The sequence below is a fragment of the Symphalangus syndactylus genome, chromosome 3 (assembly GCF_028878055.3).
Source record: "Symphalangus syndactylus isolate Jambi chromosome 3, NHGRI_mSymSyn1-v2.1_pri, whole genome shotgun sequence".
NCBI lineage: Eukaryota > Metazoa > Chordata > Mammalia > Primates > Hylobatidae > Symphalangus > Symphalangus syndactylus.
This window is the reverse complement of record NC_072425.2, coordinates 43,087,864-43,100,450: the sequence shown is the minus strand read 5'-3', so window position 1 is coordinate 43,100,450 and position 12,587 is coordinate 43,087,864.

Genomic DNA, 12,587 nt, shown 5'->3' with positions numbered 1-12,587 from the left:
AATCTTCATATCATTCTATGACATATTCTAGATGGCCCATGTGCAGTCCAAGCCCTTATATTTACATCTGTAACCTTATACAGTACAGATTCATGATCTTTGTATGACCCAACACAATGGAGATATTGAACCATCAAGAAATGAACATACTCAGCATGTTGTATTTATTAAGAATAATTCCATACATTCATATAGTGCCTAGAGTAAGTGGTATTTAGCTTAGAATAAACACATCCAGTCACAAGATAATCTTAAAATGAAAATCCTTTATTTGTAACTTTCAAATAGCACAAAGAAAAATACATGTATCACAGTAATTTAAAAATATTTTTTCCTCTTTCTCTCATGCATTTTCTTTACTCATTACAACTGCTTTTGCATTTTTTTTTTCATTGTAAACTTTACTTATAATCTTCAAACTTTCCCTGTTTAAAGATTTCCCCAGCTGTAGCCTATGGCCTCCCAGTCTTTCTCTGTCTCTAGCTTTCTTCCTGATTCTGCATAACAAACCTTAGGAGAATGGATTTAATTCAGTTGACAGGAGACTGACGACTTCAAGCCAGAATCTTCCTTAGTATCTTGGGTTAGAATGGAGGCTGAGAACATGCATAATTTAATAACTGTTGACACATCACTTGTGAAGACTAAATCAGCTCTGTGTTAGGAAGATGATAGATGTTTGGTATAGAACTCAGAAATAAATAAAAAGGTTCCTGCTTGGAAACCTCACTAGTGCTGGAAAATTTTATCATTCCAACAGGAATAAAGGAATAAGGTTTGAAATAGAAGAAACATTCTTAATTGCAATTGGGTTCTTTGTATGGATGTCAAACATAAAAGAATCAATGAAAAAAAATGGTGGATAGTGGAAAATTACAGCATAGGCCAGAAATCGTAAATTAGAATAATAAGATAAAATAGAGACAAAATATGCCATTAATAAAAGCATGCATGCATAAATATATATTTTCTATTTGTCATAGTAAATATAGTGGTTTCAAAATTATATAGTCCCCAAGTGGATGGCCTTTTTGGTTGCAAAAATGCCACTTTACTTCTCTGTAACTAAAATTTAATTTACCTTTCAAATCTCCATTTCTACTGATGGTGGAAAACTTAAATAGATAAATGTAAAGACATTTAGTCTGTTTAGATTAAACAAATTCCCTTAGGGTTCTTTCACTCTCATTTTCCTTCACCTTTTCTGCAGTGTGGAAGTGGGTTTATGAATTGTCCTTGTGTGGAAGGAAGGGAGTTGACTTTGTTGAGGTTTCTTTGTTTGCTATGGTGACTCCTGATGTGGGCCTGCCCCTTCTGTTGATACCTTAAGTACTGTATCCTCCCTATTCCAACTCCTGACTTCTCTGGGCCATGGGCTCTTTCAGTCACTTTTGCATCTCTCTTAGGGAGTGATGAGAATTTTCTGAGACTCATCCATTCAACACTGGGTAGTGTGAAACTTGAGGAGGTTGATCTTAGGCCTCAATCTAGGTGCTTCCTTGGGCCACTGTTCTAATGCTTAGGCGATTTGTGGACTTGAGGTTTCTCTATAAGGCTTTCAATCTTATAAGCTGTGCTCTAAGTTGCTGGAGAAGAGTTCTTTATGATGTGGGATTATCTTAGCCTAATTGAGTATTTATGTAGTCCATCTGTTTCCCCCTTGGGGAAATTTTTACAATACAATGAAGTGTTGTAAAAATGAAGGCCATAGATTTTTGTTGACTGTTGGTTGCTGGCTGTCCTCAGGTCCTAGAGACCAGCAGTAGTTTCCAGAAGCCACCTGGAGTTCCTTTCCATGTGGACTTCTCCAATATGGATGGCCACTTATTCATTAATCCCTCAAGGAGAGTCTCTATTAAGACACCGTCCTTATGTAATACATAATATAACCTAATCACAGGAGAGATATCTCACCATCTTTGCTGTAAAATGTTAATCACAGGAGTGACATCCTGTTAACTTGCTATATTCTATTGGTTAGAAGCAAGTCACGGGACCTGCTTTCTGTCAAGGAGAGGGAGTATTCAAGGGCATGGACACAAGACATGGAGATTATGGGAGCCACCCTGAAGTCTATTCACCACAAAACCCAAAATGAGTTGGAGAGCTGAGCACAGTTGGAGGCCCACTGCAGAAAATGTGTAGTCATACCCCCTCTAATTCTCCCTTTCCTGTTAGCTGGTAATGCTTTTCTTCCCTCAGCTAACTCCTAAATCATCATGTATACTTTTTTCAATCCATCTATGAAACACATTTACAACCTTTCCAGGGATTGGGCTCTAGATCTTTTAAGGTTTGTAGAATTCCCAAACAAATACAACAGCAAAGCTTTTCTGTGTCAAGCCTGGCTCTTTAAAATACGGGCTTCAAGAGTGATCACTTTTGCTGTAATTTTGCAAAAGTATACTCAGAAGCTAAAATGTTAATAGTATGATTTTATCCTCTTTGTTCTCTCTTAAATTAAATAATAAACCTTATCTCCATCTAGTTTTAATGGTGGAATGGTTGCATAACTAAAAACAAATTGATTATCAAGAGGGAAAAATATATCAGGTGTTACTTGAAAGTATAATTCTTGCCTATTAGGCATAACAACAGCGGGGAAAGTTATTATCATTTAATGACTGCTTCTTGGAAGCTTACATGTCAACATTGAGAAAACTCACTTTTTACCTAATATGCTTCAGTGAGATTAAGGAGCTGTGCATAATCACATAAAAACATTAAAATATATAGCTCAGAGTTACATTGTTGGTGCTTTGAAAAAATAGGAATACTCCCATGCTAATAATAAAATCAAGCTATCATCTCCCATGCTGATAATAAAATCAAGCTATCAACCCATGTGAAGGGCCCCACAAGTATTGATCCTTTTTGATAAAATTACCCTATTCATGATAATTAATACAAAAAAAGAAAAAAAAGAAAAACTAAAATGTGTATATAGAAAGATACTTATAACAGCACAATTCAAACATTATAGAAAACTGGAAAACAATATAAATATTTAATGATAGGGGAATAATTATTTATGGCATATTAGTTCTATGTAATTTCACCCAGTCAGTTAAAATGATAAGGATAAAAATTTTAGTTTTTGTAAATCACCTTGGAAAAAAATTAAGTATGAATTGCATATACTTTGATTATAATTCTGTGTGTCAACTCTTCATTTACACATGGAGGTCAGAAAAATATTAATATAAAAATAATTGTTACCATTTTTAAATATTAGTAGTACCACATTTACACAATTTAAAATGAAACAGTGACAAGCAAATTAAAGTGTAGCTAATCTAGCAAATAGTTACCCAGCTACTTCTCATATTTAAAACATATTTAAGAACTAGAAAATAAACAAATATATATCAAATGAGCCAAAAAAATACACTGGAGTGTCGATGCTCTGAAGTTCACACATTTTATTTGTAGAAGAACACATACAACTTTCACTCAGAGCATTCTAACAAACATGATTGCTATACCGTAGGAGATTAAACAAGATAATCAAAAGAGAGGGAGCAAACCTCAAAAATTTAATAATAATAAGAGCTATACATTATCTTATACTATATAAAGTGCATTCACATGAAATATTTCCTTTCATTCATACAAAAACTTTGAGTAGTTTTTATTGTGCTCATCTCACAGAAGAATACACGCAGTTAAGTATCTTTGCCCCAAATCATACAACTTAAATACAGGTGTCCTAAGTTTGAATTAATCTCTTTACTTTCACTGAATCTTCTAGCTTGCAAATTGAATAAACAGTTTATTGTACGTTCACTTTGGGATTTGAAATTATTTTAAGAAAAAAATAACTGTAATGGACATTTGTATAGAAATTGATTTCTCTCTTTTAGAATATCCTTGCCACTCTGTCTTCACAGTTGTTTTAGTTTACATGGTTCTCATTCCAATCATGGCATTAAAAAGTTGGCAAAACTGAGATTTTTCACATAAAAGTGCCAGTTTTCATGCCAGAAAAGCTCAATAAGTGGAAACATCTGGAATTTTACTTGGTGCTGCTTTATATCATGGATTTTACAAAGACAAGGCTTGCAAAAATGGACATCAAAAGCTTCCATCATGAGAAAAGACTTCTGTGATCTATATTAACCGGGGTCAAATGGCACTCCTTTGAAGTGAGCTTGAGGCGTCGCATTATTCCTTCTCATGCTGTCTTTTGGCTTCATGGGGTACTTAATGTTTTCCAAGGTTCTTTTGGCCAGGTTAGTTGGTATTTTCTAGGTTATCCAGGACCCACAAAAGGTCTGCTTAGGGAAATAATTTGGTGCTGTTAATTTTTTTCAGCACACACAAGCGCACATGGTGATATGCACCACACATCCTTGGCATTTACTATCTTTATGCATTGTACTGCATTTCCGATATGTCTTTGTTTTAATAAGCTAAACTTTAATTCCAAGAAAGCAGATCTGATTATATGCCTACAGAGATAATGGGATCCACTCTTCCTTAGATGATAAGTAAAGCTTAACTCTTTGGTACCTCTCCAAACTGCTGTATGATATTAAACAGACGGGCAATAATTAATGGCAAATTCAGACCTTCTTACTTGCAGAAGACTATGTGATAACTGAATATGCCATATTTTACTTACTTTCTGGCAATTAGAAAAATAGATATGTCACATACTTGGAATGATGAATGAATAAGTACATGCACCACTAGGGGTTCCAGTTCTGGCCTTTTTCCCACCCGTCATCCCAATCTGCAAGAATATAAAACTGATTCATAACAAAAACAAAACAATAAGAACAACAACAAAACAAGAACCCACACCAACAAACAAACAAGCACCTGGTAAAAGCTACTGGGGTCAGGGCTTACAGATGTTGACAATCTCTCATCCTTGTCTTCTGTTTTGTGATACACTGATGAGCTTAGGACTATGGCCAAATAGACAACTAAGCCACAGCTGGGACCCAAACAGGTTGAAATGTTCTAATACGTATATATTTCTTTGTGTTAAGGTGACAAGTGCTAGGGAATGTTACTGGTGCTTTTGGCAAATTTAAAACAAGAAAGTTCACTCATGTGATGTGCAGAGGGAAAGGAATGGGTCATATATCAACATTAGGCCCTACCCCTAGCATATGGGTAAGAGAGAAGGCTCACATTTTTGAATGGATCAAACTTCTGAACTCCTGAATTGTCAAATTGGCACTTAGCGTGCACTTAATTAATATTAGCTATTATTATTACTAACTGAAAGTAGAAACTTGATACTATAAAATCTCTTTTCTCAAAAGAGAACTCTGAAAAGTATAGAGCTTCAGTGTATAGGCAAATTGTATTATACAACTCAAAAGTCTTTGAGATCATCGCTGCATTTCAATAGAGTGTGATAGAGGGCAAAGATCAGTTTACTTTCCCTTTCAATTAGATTGAATCACTGCAAGTCTGCACATTTGGATTGCATTGGTTCATTCTCTTGAAGAATTGTGCATCATAAATTATAGTTAAGATTACACATGTCTTATGACAAAATATGCTAAAGCATTTGCTGGAAATGAGGTTGAAGATTTTCTCTATTATCTAACTTAGCATGCTAATACAAAATTTTCTGTGAGCAATTCTCTTAGAAATAATTTATTTAAAAAACCTTGGTTCCCTTTTAAGAACAATAATACTCCCTCCTTTCTGAAAAAAAATGAGCAATATAATTGGTTCTGATGACCTGTTTCACTATCTTTACCAGGAAGCTCAGGGCCAACTTAGAAATTCAGGTAAACCAAATATATTGACACTATTTTTTTTCTTTTTTCTCTTCGGTATTAATTTCTCGATTTTCTGTTTTATATTCATGTATATTCTGCTACTGCATTTCATGCTTCCCCACCCCTCCCCCTTTTTCTAACTGCCAGCTGCCTCAAGTCCTTTATGGAAAAGAGTAAACAGAAATTCAGTCAATCAATATATCAATTCTATGCTGTGTATTCTGTTAGAATTAAGAAGTGTGCAAATAACACATTATGCATTTATCTAAATTTATTAAATCTGATGAGGAAAATAATCAGAATGCAAACAAAGAACTTCTAGATGTTAAACTGCTAGGATTGAAAGGATTTTGGAGGTCACCTAGTTACATTTTCAATCTGACTCTTAGCTTTTGCGTTCTCATTGGTATCGTATTTTCTAAAGATTTTTTTAGAACTTAGAGTATAATTCCATTTTTATACCTTGTGATAAATAAGCATATTAAAAACAGGCTCACTGAAATTAAGATAGAAATGTTCAATAATGATAATGTGCATCACAGCAAATCAAATCATTTTAACTAAAAGTATTTTAATCTCTTTTATTTTTCCCATAATTTATACACTTGTAAATATCCTAAGGTTCATTTAAACCACTTGTTTCTAAATACTTTTTATTTATCTAAGTGCTGATAGATAAGAGTTATTTGCTGTCTAAAAATAACATCTAATTTGTGCCTTCATAAGCTTTTCTAAGATCATCAACTCTGAAAAAATGTACAGCAATTTATTTCATTATTATTTGAATTTGGGCTGGAGTTCAAAATATAGTAAGCTTAAAAACTTATAAACTTGGCGAACAATCCCAAGAAAAATGACCTGTACATGCTTAGCTGAAAAGGATAGCAAAAGTTCATGGTGGTTTTTAAGTTACTTACATTCCACCTCCCCTGCTACCCGGTCAGGTTGCAGACAATATAGGAAGATTGTTTAGCAGCCTTGGAAAACCTAACTGAGAAACTGGGGACATCTGAATCATAAAAGTAGCTGCCAGTGAAAGTAAAACTGCTAGTTATGGTTGATTCTGTGTAGAAATGGGCAGTCATCACAGCTGGGTTTACTGGACTGTGTTGAGACTGTTAGTTGCTGTTGTAGAATCTTGCCCTTTGAATCATCCAATTCCTGATTCGGTGAGCCTTGTCAGAGGAATTGCCTTGTGGAAAGAGTTCATTCTAAGAAATCTTGAGTCATATGTAAATGGTTGTGACATTCCTTTCCTCATAAAGAAATGCAGAAAGGCTTCAGTTATTTATTTTAGGTAGACTTAAACTACTCCTTCAGAGAGCTTCTGCGGGGTGCTTAGAGAAGAGATCTTTAAATGTGAGAACTCTCTGCAAAATGTCTCTTGTGTCTCCCAACTTAAATTTGTAAGATAACCAAAAATAGGCTGAGGGATACCCCAAGTGGAAGACCATGGGCATTTCTTCATGGACAAATATCTGCTGCATTTTCTCTGAAAGTGCATCTTGAGATGACAGCTTGTGTTTGCTCTTTTCTTTCTCTTGGTTTGTTATTTATTAGTATCGCTTCAGCACATCACATGTCAGTTAGCCAATTAGTGTAAAATTATTTTATTATCATATGAGGAAGTGTTTGGATACAGATAAAAATACACAGGCTTTTTATTTTCTGAATAACATCAATACCAGATCAGTCAAAAATTAATCTTCCAATCAGACTTGACCAATTTTCAGGTGAAACTATATCACTTGCCAGAGCATGTGTTGACCCACATAAATCTTCAGCCATAATTAAGAGTAGATCATTGTGTTTTTATACTCAGGCCAGGCATTGAAGAATGATGATTTTTTTTTCTATTTTCTTTGTGTTAATTCCACTGGCCTATATTTAACTCTTTGTATAACCTGCAGCAATTGTAGCAGGTTACAACTATTCTATGATCTGCTAAACACAGGTCACAGAAGCTCAACTTGGCCAACCCAGATTATATAAAATTACCGCCTAAATTGGGCTTCATGAAGGACTAATCTGAGATGGAGATTCTGTTTTTACAGTACAATTTAGGAAAATTACATGATTTACTAACTGTGTTAATAACACAAAGTTGAATTTTTAAGTTATGAGAGCTAATATTTGTGCATACATCAAATCAAGATTACTTTGAAGATGATGCTCCAATTTAGGCACCAAACTTAATAAACAAATGTAAAGACATATTAAATTGCATAAAATTTTACACTACCTTGGAAACTACTTTTTGCATGCTTTCATTTATTTATTTATTTTTATTGTAGTAGATGAATTGATACTATATGTGTTAGTCTACTTTGTGTTGTTATAAAGGAATATTTGAAGCTAGGTAATTTATAAATAAAAGAGGTTTATTTGGCTTATAATTCTTCAGGCTGTACAAGCAGGGCACCAGCATCTGCTTGGCTGCTGGTGAGGCCTCAGCAAGCTTACAATCATGGTGGAAGGCAAAGGGGGAACTGATGTATCACATGGTAAGAGAGAGAGCAAGAGAGAGGGAGGAGGTGCCCGGCTTTTTAAACAACTAGTTCTCACATGAACTAACAGAATGAAAATGCACTGATCACCAAGTGGAATGGCACCAAGTCATTCATGAAGGATCCACCCCCATGACCGAAACACCTCCCACTAAGCGCCATCTCCAACACTGGGGATCACATTTCAACATGAGATTTGGAGGGGACAAACATCCAAACTATATCATTATACTTTCAAAGTAATTTTGTATACTTTTGTTATCAGCTTTTCAATGAAAAATTTATGACCACGTCAATATTGGAATATGAGGGTAGAGAGACGTGTGTTAGGAAAGGTGTTTGGGTAGAAATGTAACAGGCCAGGTATAAAAGATGAGGTCAGTAAGAGAGTTGGTCTATCACAGAAGAGTCCCACTCTCCTTAGACTGTAAGAGATCTGGAATACAGTTCTCTGTGAGAAACCATGCATTTATGGAGTTCCTTATGGCTTCAGGAAGCTGTGAGACACTGTATGTTCTTCTGTTACTGTTTTAGGTCTGGTTCTCCAGAAATAGACTCTGATATGGAGATTTGCCTGCGGGAAGTTTACTGGGAAATGTGCTCAGAAGCAGCACCTGTTGGGGTTGAGGGAAGCAGGATTAGGCAGAGGGAGAAGCTGATGCAGGTGCAACAGAAGCCTCAGCAGATCCCACAGGGAGCTCTGCAACAGGGCGGGCCATTAAGAGTTGGCTCAAATTGAGGCAAGCGGATAGGCCCTTTGCTCCTCCCCACAACCATTCCTATCAAGCAGACACGGGAAAAGGGCTGTCTTGTGAGAGAGGGTGTGAGCCTTGGGCAACTTTGATCCCTTTATCAGAGGCCACTTTTCAGAGTGTGACTTGGTCATGAGTTATCAGCCATCAACATTCCTGATAGCTGGTGTAGTGGTGAATTATATGTGTCAACTTGACTGGATCATTGGGTGCCCAGATATTTGGCTAAGCATTACTTCTGGGTGTGTCTGTGAGAGTGTTTCTGAATTATAATAGCATCAAATCTGTAGACTGGGTAAGGCGGATTGCCCTCCCCAGTATGGGTGGGCATCATCCAATGTGTTGAGGACTTGAATAGAACAAAAAGGCAGAGGAAGGGAGAATTTGCTCTCTGTTTGACTACTTGAGCTTCTCCTGCCCTCAGACATGAGACCTTTGTTCTTCTGATACTTAGGACTTTGAACTTGGGCTGAACTACACCACTTACTTTCCTGGGTCTCCAGTTTGCAGACAGCAAATTGTGAGACTGCTCAGCCTCCATAGTCATGTGAGTCAATTCCTCATAATAAATATAGATGCTCCTAAACTTACAGTGGGGTTATGTCCTCATAAGCTCATCATAAGTTGAAAATATTGTAAGTTGAAAAGGTATTTTATACACCCAAGGTACCAAACATCATAGCTTAGCCTAGCCTATCTTAAACATCCTCAGAACACCTACGTTAGCTTATAGTTTGGTAAAATCATCTAACACAAAGCCCGTTTTATACTAAAATGTTAAATATCTAATTCAATTTATTGAATACTATACTAAAAGTAAAAAACAGAATTGTTGTATAGGTACTCCAAGTATGGTTTCTACTGAATGCATATCACTTTCACACCATAAAGTTGAAAAATCATGAAGCTGAACCATGGTAAGTTGGGACTGTCTGTATATCCTATTAGTTCTGTTTCTTTGGAGACTAGTACACTGGGATCATGAGATCTCTGTTTTGAAGGAGGACTAGGATGGCCTGACCACAGCATTCCCTGTTGTTACCATGTGCTGTAGAATACAGAGCACACAATTATTATATTATTATTGCTATTTATTAATGATCAGAGCTAACACCTTGACCTATTTATGCATTTAATTGAGACATATTTATGCATGGAGCACTGTGCCTAATGCTCTACGAAGCTAGCCACTTTAAGCATGATAACCGCGTGAGGCAATAGAAAGAACTGGTTATAAACTCAGGATTTGGAGTCAAAGTGCCTGGGTAAAAAACAGCAGCATAGCTTCCTGATTCTTAGGTGTGCAACCCTGAACAAGATCCTTAAACTTAGAGACATTATCTCACAGAGTATCTGGAAATGTTAAATGAGCTTAATAGTGAAAAGCATTTATGATGGAATAACACACAAATTGTCATATAATTTATACTTAAATACTAGTTATAATTATTGTCTCATCCAGTTTACAGATGAGGAAACTGAGGCTTGTAGAGGTCAGTTAAATGCTGAGACACATTGACTCAGGCAAATTGACTATTGAGTTCATTTTCTTGCCTTTTTTGAACATTATCTATAATAAAGTTCTATGTGTATTTGATATGTAGAGGTCCAGGAAATCAAATAGATTGTGTTCTCCATGACTTCTCAAGGAGATAATCAAACTGAGTGAAGATTAACTCCATAAAATATTATGGGTTCTTCTGACATTGCAGCATGATTCTAACTTTAAATGAGAACATGATCATTTACTTGTTTATTCATTCATTATCCAATGAAAACTTTCGAGTTGGGCTATTGTGTTCCATCTATTCTCTTGGACTTCAAAGTAAAGTGACTATCAGGACAGCCGTTGTTCCTGCACTTGTAAACTTATGATCAAATAAGAAAAGTGTGTTAAATTTTATAAAAGAGAAACATAAACTATGTGAATATAAGAGGAAAAGTGAGTTTCAAATTTAGGTAATACTTAAGTACCTACTAAAGTTATGGCCAAAACTGCCACTCCAGCACTCATAACCTACATGAATCATGAATGGTGATCCTATTTCCCCTGACTCTTAATGTGGCCTCACAGAATGTAGTAGAAACATTAAAATGTAAAAATTTAGTAATACAAGCAAGCCATCTCACTCAATGGCTATATGCCCTGAAGAGAGCATGAAATGGGAGATATTACTTTGCTGTTCAGTCAGTTGACTTCAGTTTCCATTTACTTCTTATGATATGTACACTTTATTGAGCTGGGTATAATTCTTATGTTAAAGTTACTTACTTTTACAAAACATGGCCTTTCAACATAAACTATTTTATCTGTGGTGAACTGAAGAAATAGCAATCTTTTCAAATCCTGGAGGAAGATGTCTGGTGTTGATCTTATTGGTCTCTAGTGTAGCATAGAATACAACCATGCATGGTACTTCATCCATGATTAAAGGGATTTTTAGTTTTAGTTTTGATTATATCCAATTTTTGCTTCATGTGCTCACTTTAGAACTTAACCTCCAAGTAAGATGTAACTCCATATAGTATTTTTCTTATCTGAATGGACCCCAGAGCCAGGTAAACTTGGCCTCAAATCACAGTACTCTCATAACTGGCTGTGTGATTGGGAAAATTCAATGAACTTTTCTATGCTTCATTTTCCTCCTCTGTAAAATGGGGATAATCTTACAATACAGAGTTGTTGAAGATTAAATGAAAACATATGCAAAGCCCGTAGCACAGAATTTTATTGAGCAGTGGTAGTCTATTAAGAAAAGTCCTTGCCAAGCATAGAACTCTAGAGAGTCAGAGTTGGCACAGCAGCTAAAACTTAGTTTGTGCTGACATGTGTATTAGGAGCCAGTAAAACATTGAAGGAACTAGTACATAAAACAGTGATTAAGTTTAGTTTTGGAGTTAGTGCTGAGCTTGAAACCCCACTTACTACGCTTACAAGCTTTGTAACTTTGGGCAAGTTATTTAACTTCTCTAAGCTGTTCATCTGTAAAATGATGCAACTAATAATTCCTATTTCACAGGGTTGTTGTGAGGATTAAATGAAATGATCCATGTAATGCACTTAGCTGAGTTCCTGGCACACAGTGTGCACTCCGACGTGTTAGCTTTTATTATGGGAAAATTTCACACACTTGAGCATTTTAATCCCTTTCGCAGTTCTTCATTTTATAAGAAAAGAGACTCAGTGATTTGTCTAGCTGGTAAGTGTTGATACTTGTCTGAATCATGGATCTTTTGACCCCAAATTTCCTACAACGTGCTTCCTGTCTGTCCCTCCTTTCCTTCCCCTGACAAAATATAGGCAAGTTCCTGTTAAAACTTTTACTGTTGCTATAATTTTACAATTGCATAAACCTGATACTCAAACTTAATTCCACAACTAAAATTAAACTCATGGAAACCCCCTGGAAGGTTGCAATCACACACAAATATGTCAAAATGTGAAAGGTTACAATACCAGAACGAGTCTCTAGAAATCATTCAGGGGATATGTCAATCTGAAATATGAAGACAGAATTTTAAAAAGAAAATAAAAAAGATACCTTTCTGTGCATACAAAGCATAGACTAGAAGTGACAGGAGAA